General features: G+C 42.5%; 1 long non-coding RNA gene across 1 annotated transcript; it reads left to right on the plus strand.

The window, feature by feature from the left end:
* The first annotated feature begins 3,291 nt into the window (after positions 1-3,291).
* On the plus strand, positions 3,292-7,279 carry LOC135050641 (uncharacterized). Its single transcript, XR_010241714.1, has 3 exons — positions 3,292-4,186; positions 5,479-6,051; positions 7,178-7,279. It is a non-coding gene; the product is annotated as an uncharacterized LOC135050641 (long non-coding RNA).
* Positions 7,280-8,727: the final 1,448 nt, after the last annotated feature.

The following is an 8,727-nucleotide window of genomic DNA, read 5'->3' on the forward strand; positions in this document are numbered from 1 at the left end:
GGCAACTACAAAAACATGGGTGCTGCCCATCTGGAGAGACATCACTTTCTTCTTTTTGGCCCCGCCTGAGGCTGATCTTCTTTGCTTGGTCTGCGGAGTGACCTTCGTTGGGCCTGCCCAGTGTCCTGTTCTTCCTGGGCAGGGGCAGGGGAGGGAGCCGATGTGGTTGGCTCTCTGCCACTGTGGGCAAGGGAGACAGCGATGGCCTGGAGCCCTTGCAAGATGTTAGTTGCAAGGCTTTGGTTTGAGGAGGCCAGTTGTTCTTGGGCCTGCCTGATCTCTGCCAGACTTTGGCAGAGTTGAGCAACACCTTGCTCAACACAGGTTCGGATCTCAGTGAGCCGGACAGTTATCTGGCTTACCTCCCGGATGACCCCGTCTTGAAATGTGTTTAGGCTCTCACCATACCTAGCAATTTCAAGCAGGATCTCCGGGATAGCAGAGGGTTGGGTGGGGGGGCCAGTAGGAACCTGCATAGGTGGGTTTTGTTGGCCCACACTGGCAGACCCACTAGGTCCCTCCACCTCAGCCTCAACCACATAACCGGCCTGTGACTCAAACTGTTCACCCCCCTGTGCTGTGTTTTGTGGCAAGCAAATAGAAGAATGTGTGGGGGAAAAGTTGGAGTCAAAATTAGTTTAAGATTATTAATACAGTTCAAATTTCAGACAAATACATGTGTAAACTTACCTTCCAAGTCATGTCCCGTCACAATCTCAGGCAGGTCCGTGTCCATATGAGACACCCCTTGGCCCTCCTCATAACTCACACAGGCCATCGCCATCTCCTCCAAGTCAGTATACTCCACAGCGACAGGTGGTCCCCCCCCTGTTGCCCTTGAGGCATTCCACTCCGCAGCCCTCTTTGCCTTCAGGCGGGATTTGAAGTCGGCCCACCTACATAAATATTGTGAAAGAGGGAAAAAGTTGAGTCTTCTTATTGTTCAAAGTAAATATCTAGCACACATGTTCTGCTTGTGTTTGCTAGACATAACATGACATGTAACTACATTTTTTAGGCAACTTAGCACAGAAAAAGGATTGTCAAGATGCACTTACCGTCGTCTCACTTCCTGTGATGTTCTGACGACAGAGCCAACTTCATTCACAGATTTTGTGATGTCTCTCCAGATGCGTTCTTTGGAAGCAGCCCCCATGTTTTTGGGGCCCCTATGTATTTTGGACATGGCCTGCGTGACCAAGACACGCAACTCCCTCTTAGTGAATGCAGGCTGTCTTTTTTTCCGTCTGGAGGTAGCCTGTGAGGTTTCTTCAGGTTGGTCATCTCCATCTTCCTCCTCACTAGCAGCTTCTGTCTGCTGTGTTTGTGTGGCTAAAGTCAATTCTCCCTCAGTTTGCTCACTATGTGTGTGTGGCAGGGTATCCACACTCAATTCTTGAGGTTCAGAAGCAGAAATTTGCAGAGTACTAGGTCCTGCATTAACCTCCGCAGAGGCGTATTCTAACAAGCGCCTTTGACACTCTATCCGTTGTTTCTGCAATGCCATCTGCTGCTCTGCAATGCGGTCTATCTCTGCTGCGATTTGCTCACGAGAAGCCATGTTTGTGATGACGTGTGTACGCCGAGGTGTGTGCGCTTATATACCTACGTGCGACTCGTTAATTCACACAGGTGTACACTTATTCTGTTGAATGATTGCACTGCTTATTTAAGGGCCTACTGTGCATGCTGTAAGTGTTGGTAGTTTGGCGTTTGAGTTGTTGGCTTGTGCGGGAAGGTGATAGTGGAATTGGCAGAGTGAGTAATTGTCAAGCATACCTTTGTCCTTTTCTTTGCGTTTTGAATATAGACAGTCATTTTTTGTGTGTATTTTCGTTTGTGAGTATTCTGTTTTTTTTTTAAATTTTTTGTGTTTGCAAGTTTTTGTAATACATTTTAATGTTTTAATTTTTATAACACATATATATTTTGCAAGTCCATTTGTGAAAATATTCCCGTGCTTCTTTGTTTTGACTGTCATTAGTGTTCTCTTGTAGGAATCTACTTTTTGGTGAGCAAAACCAATTTTGACTTCATTTTTGGGTGTGGTCCACAAAAACAAGACTTTATTTCTTTAGGAGCAGGTAAGTGTCGTTGGCCTGTGTTGGAGTTTGTTTGTTGGAAGTGTCTGTATGCTGTTTTTGACTGTCATTTGTGTTCTCTTGTAGGTTTTTTTTTTTTGGTGAGAAAAACCAATTTTGTCTTTATTTTTGGGTGTGGTCCACAAAAACAAGACTTTATTTCTTTAGGAGCAGGTAAGTGTCGTTGGCCTGTGTTGGTGCTTGTTTGTGTTTTTTTATTTTTTTTATTTTTTGTGTAAAGTTTGCTAAACAAAGTGTTTGGGGTTTCCAGGATTGATCTGCAAAGTAGTGTTTGTCTTTCCTGGACTAGGTACTAAATTTCTTATTATTTTTTTTTATTTTTTTTCTAAAGATTTTTTGCATTAATATATGTTTTTTATATCCAAATATTAAATTTAGTTTTATTTGCTTTTTATTTTTGCATTTTTGACATGAATTCAACACAGAAAAAATGTACGCTCCTGCAGTAAGTTGACACCACAATTGTAAAAACAGTTATTGTGTAAAATTTTGGAAAACTTTGTTTTTTTTTTAATTGACATTTCTTAACATTCTCTCCAAAAAGTGTGTGATGTCAATACATATTGCGGCAGAAGCCCTACCTCCCCAACCCACGCCAGCACTCCCACCCCAACCGCCAGCCCCACAACCACAGCCGGCTCCTCATCAACCAAGGCAACGGAGGCGTGCTAGGCCACCAATTTTCAGAACCCGTGTCATACTTTTTGGGATGCCAGATGATGTGGTGGTGCGTAGATACCGGCTGCCACCACATCTAATCCTAGACACTCTCTCCATAATAGAGAGTGATCTGGAGTCTGAAATTCGGTATCCTACAGCAATACCACCATTGACACAATTCCTTGCAGTGTTACATTTTTTGGCCACAGGATCATTCCAGCATGTTGTTGGAGACCTGGTTGGCATGTCGCAGGGCCAGTTCAGTAAGGTCCTGCGACGTGTCTGCCAGGCTTTCATCAAGCGTGTTAAGCAATTTATTGCTATGCCTTTGGATGTTGGTGCCCTAGATGTGGTGAAGCGGCAATTTGCGGAAGGTGGTAGTCGCTTCCCACATGTTATTGGGGTTGTGGATGGCACACATGTTGCTATTCAGCCACCAAGACATAATGAAGAAATTTATAGAAACAGGAAACTGTTTCATTCTCTGAATGTAATGGTTGTTTGTGGGCCATCCCTCCAGATCCTTTCCCTGAACGCAAAGTTTACAGGAAGTTCCCATGATGCGTATGTCATTAGACAATCAGGGATATGGCAGAGATTAAGATCAAGTCAACGACCAGACATGTGGTTATTGGGTGAGTTGTTGCTCAAATATTTTAGTTACAAACTTACAAAAATATATGAAAATTGTGAACTAAAATTTTGCTTTTATTCCAACAGGAGACCGTGGATATCCTTGCACCCCCTGGCTCATGACTCCTTACCGTAATCCCAGGCCAGGACCACAGATGGCATTTAACTCCGCGCTTACTGCCACTAGGCAGCTGGTGGAGCGCACAATTGGTGTCCTGAAAGGGCGCTTTCGTGTGCTCCACCGCACGGGTGGCGACATCATGTATTCGCCGGAGATGGCAAGTAAAATAGTGGTCCTGTGCGCAATACTCCATAATATCGCGGTAAGGAGTAGTGTCGAGCTTCCTCAGGCAGAGGAATTGCCTGATGAGGAGCCAGGGGTTGTGCCACGCTTCGGTGGGGGGAGTGTGACACGGAGGGGGAGCCAAGTGAGGGCAAGAATTGTAGCAGAACATTTCAGGTATAGTGTTTTTAACATTTATATTTGCACAAATAATACAACCCAGTATGCTTATGTATTTTTAAACATGATTGCATTTAGTATGTTCTTGTAAAGTGATTGGGTAATGCTGTTGTTGTGTTTGAATGGTTTTTTCTTTTTAAACACAAAAAACAAAAACACGTTAAGCTGACAATGTTTATGTAATAATTTAAATACTGTAATGATAATAAATAGTGTCCTTATTTATTTTATATCCTCAAATACTGATTATGTAAACAAACACACAAACAAATGATCCTCAATGTTTGACACTTTGTGACTGTCCAGCTGAATGATCACACGACCTGTGGTGAGTACACAGATATGTTTAGTAATTTTCAGTAAAGTCTGTGTCTCTGTGTGTTTATTCTAATAGTTTCTAACAAACATTTTTGCTTATGCTAATGCGAATTTCCGCTCGTGCAAAATAACACTCTGCTCTTCACAGCATTGCAAAGATCAATAAAGTTATTAGAAATGACATATTTTTGGCCAATCACATGCTAACAGACACTATAAATATATGCCCAAATAAGGAAAACGCCATTGCCATGATGCGTGCAGCACCGTTCTCCAGGCGGGAGCTCCGCGTGCTGGTAGCGGTGATGGACCGCCGCGTAGGCCGCGTTGGGCGCTTCATCCCCAATCGGGTGAAGCGCGAGGCCTACGCGGAGGTCCGCCGCCTGCTGCGGACTCGCGTCCGCAGCAGGCGGACAATCATCCAGCTCGAGAGGCGATGGAGTGATCTCCGCAGGCGGACTCCAGATTTGTTGGCGGAGATCCGCCAGCAAATCCGTGCTCTCCATACCCGAAGTAAGTTACATTACATAAGATTTTTTGCTTAAAATGTGATAATGCTTCATCTTCCCAATTTTTAGCAAAAGGTTTTTTGTAAACCATTGTGCAAAACCATGTGCACTGCAGGGGAAGCATATGTAACATGTGCAGAGTGAGTCAGATTTGGGTGGGGTGTGTTAAAGCATCTCAATAATTTGCTGTGTTAAAATTAAACAGCCTGTATTTTCCATGGCCATAATTGAAAAAGTCCACCAAATCTAACTCTCTCTGCACATGTTATATATGCAACCCCTGCAGAGCACATGCTTTTGGACAATTGCAAACTACATTCCAGCTGTAATCCCCTTTGAATTACCTACATTTTACAGTAAGTGGTAGGCTAATTGCAACCTTCAGTCTCCTTTTTAGGAAATTAGGTCAGTGTGTGTGGTTAGGGGAAACAGTACTGACTGTAGTAAAGTGACACGAAACAAGTGCATGTTTCCAAGAAATAAGAAGCAGCCAGGAAACTGGTCCAAAATACTTGATAAGTGCTGGCTATATAATAAGGGCCCTTGAATAGTAATCTGGTGATGTTGCCTAGACAAATCACTATGACTCAATGGACTAGATTAAGGAATGAGCTTCAAAGTTAAAGTTTGGCTTCATTTTGTTTGCTATGGCCAACATGAAGAGGATCTTAACATGTTTGATTTTCTATTTTAAATTAAAAAAAAAAAAAAATGTAACATAACATTTATATTTAAAAATCAATACTATGTAATTTTGCATGATTAAAAAATGTGGACAATATTTTCATTCTAGGACAACAACAACGGCACAACTCCCCACCCCCTTCCCCTTCCCACTCCCCCTCCCCTTCTCACTCCCCCTCCCCTTCTCACTCCCCCTCCCCTTCTCACTCCCCCTCCCCTTCACACTCCCCCTCAGCTTTCCAGTCCCCCTCATCTTCACAGTCCCCCTCAGCTTCCCAGTCCCCCTCAGCTTCCCTGGCCCACTCCACTTTCCATTCCCCTTCTCACCACACCTCGCCATCTCTTTCTGGGACCCCTTCTCCTCCTTCCCATACCCCTTCTCCTTCCACTTCGACATCCCCATCTGAACCCCCCTCACCCTCTATTGCTTTAAATTTCTCTCCGCCCCCCTCGCCCTCTCAATCAGACCCCCCCTCTGAAATTGCGGCACTAATCCAGCCTCCTTCCCCCATCCAGCCTCCTGCCCCAATCCCTCCTCCTTCCCCAATCCCTCCTCCTTCCCCAATCCCTCATCCTTCCCCCATCCAGCCGCCTTCCCCCATCCAGGCAACATCCCCACCAAGTGAATGGGCAGAGGAAGCCCCTGCAGAACATTCCGGGAGTCTGGATGTTTCCGAGGAAAGTAAGTTTATTTAAATTTTATACAATAAGATTACCCACTTACACTTACAATGCCAAAACATGCAGTGTTGTACTGTTTGAATTCTTGGACCCTGGAAAAATATTTTAACATTTCATCATGGTGTACATGTTGCCTTTACATATTTGTGAGTGTCATTATATGTACAGTGTGTATGTGTGCAATGTTTTGTGTGTCCACTCTAGGTTGACACTCATTAGGTAGCCAGGGTTGCCAGGAGAACAGGGTTTATATGTGTTACTTTTTCTGGGAAACAGTTAGACCTGAGTGGAGTTTAGTATGTTTGCCTTTTACACTTGGGCCTGTGTAGTCTGAATATTTACACTTAAAAATCACATGCTTCACTTTGTTATGCAGCCTAATGACACACTGTTTTTTTGTGTGAAAGTTACATTCTCAAAATTAATAAGTGTTCGAGTCAAACATGTTTGCACTTATTTAGTAAGGGCAGCTTTCATGGAGTGTGGGAATGCTATGATATGTTGGCCTTCTGAAGATGTGGATATGCAGTGTGATGATGCAGGACCAACCCACTAAAAATAAAAAACAAATAAAACAACAAATGGGAATGAATGCCAACATGGTGTCACATTGACGAAGATGGTAGTTATCTTTAACATGGGATGTCGGACATAGCAACCAATAAGATTATACTTAAAAAATTGGGATCCACTTCTACAATATAATAATCATATTTTTGCTTGATTGCTATGGGCAACGTTCCATCTTAAATATAACTCACATAGTAGTAAATGTAACACATGGTCTGGAACACTTTAAAATCTGATTAAAAGGCTGAGCAGGCTTGTGTGTTCTGCTAATGATTGTACCATAAAACAGGCAGGATGTAGTAACTTTGACATTAAAGCAGGCCTGTCCAAACTGCGGCACTCCAACTGTTGAGAAACTACACATCCCAGCATGCCCTGACACAGCTTTGCCATTCCCTGACCACAAAACTGTGTAAAGGCATGCTGGTATATGTAGTTTCACAACAGCTGGAGTCCAGCAGTTTGGACATGCCAGCATTTAAGTGTGCTTTGCGCCTTGCTTGGCTAATAAGTAATGTAATTAAGTTATTAATGTTTGTGTTGCATCTTAATTTCAGATGTTGCAGTTGGAGATCCCACAAGTTTTTCAGGGATACTTTACACCATGCGCCAACACCTGCAAGGAATGATGGATTGTGTGGACCATTTGCAAAAATTTGCATGACTTTTATTCTTTGATTTAAAAAAAAAAAAAAAAATTAACAAATACAAAAATAAAAAAGTTGATTAAAGTTAACCGGGTGTTGTGTTTATTAATGCAAAAAAGGATCAGCAGATTGGCAGGCAGAATTTGTTTTGTACAAAAAATTACACACATCTAACGTTACATTTTTACCAAAAAAAAAAGGAGATTATTGTGTTAAGAAACATGTAAACACCTTCATTCACAAACAACACCTTTAAAAATTAAAAAAGTGAAATAAAAAAAAAAAAAAATTACACTTTGACATGTTGATGGCCAATTATGGCAACAAAGTGTTAATTTTTTTTTATTCTCAGACTTAATTGTTTTGGAACATTATCAATCATTACACTAATTGGGTTCGTAATTGAAAAGGGCTTGTGGTCTTTAAAAGGAAAGGTGTCATTGCACTTAATAGGCCAAAAAAACATTTTTGTGCGTTTTACCTTAAAAGTGTGCATTTTTACGCAAAACTTTGTAAATATACTCAAACTTAGTATTTTTACGATTAAGTATGTGTTATTGCGATGATTTCGCAATGCTGCGATGGTTTCGCATTACTGCGATGTCATTTGGCGTACGCCCACTTTGTGTAATACTGCGTGCGAATTTGCAAAAATACGTTGAGGGCGGAGGTTCGCAAATTTACTAAATTAACGCAACTTTGCGAATATGTTGTGCGTCCGAAAAACTTTGCGATCAACTCGGAATGAGGGCCAATATTAGTAGAAGCGTTACAATGATCCCAGGACAGTTATTCTCTTTCACTATCTCCTGCTCACTTCTTAAATAGTAGACTATTCAAGACCAGCTAACATACATCATAGCATGTTCTCCTGGGCCTTGCAGTCTCACAGCTACTGTAACACATGCTTTCTCAGATACTCTTTAAACTCACTGCTTTAAGCATAGCTGCTGTCTGAAGATGTGAGAAATACCCATGTAAGGACCGTGTGACTCTCTGCCTGATCTCACCCCCTCTTTTACTCTGAGTGCTCATAATAATAGACAAAACGTATAACAATTTTTTATGATGTCCAGAAAGAAAAATATCTCTTAAGAAGTCAATTATGCTTTCCAGTTTAAATTCATGAACTTACTTTCTGTTCTCTCATTGGGCCTAATCCAGTAAGGATCGCTTATGACATCCATACTGGAGTTTTCCGATGGCCAGGAAAACTGCACATGTGCAAAATGGGTTCTGAGATCACATCGCAGGTATACAAACGCCTCTGCCAGGTTGACAGGCAGAGTCATTAGGAGGGAAGTATGGGGGTGGCGGCAGACGCCGTTGTGGAAAATGGAGGCCTGTTGCCTCCATTTTCCAGGAGTGGCAAGGTCAAGAACTGCGTCACATACGCAGTTTCCTTGGCCTCGCAACTCGCACTGAGATGGCAAGTCCGCGTAAGCTCAGGCTTACTCAGC

This window comes from Pseudophryne corroboree, chromosome 2, assembly GCF_028390025.1.
Source record: "Pseudophryne corroboree isolate aPseCor3 chromosome 2, aPseCor3.hap2, whole genome shotgun sequence".
Taxonomy (NCBI): domain Eukaryota; kingdom Metazoa; phylum Chordata; class Amphibia; order Anura; family Myobatrachidae; genus Pseudophryne; species Pseudophryne corroboree.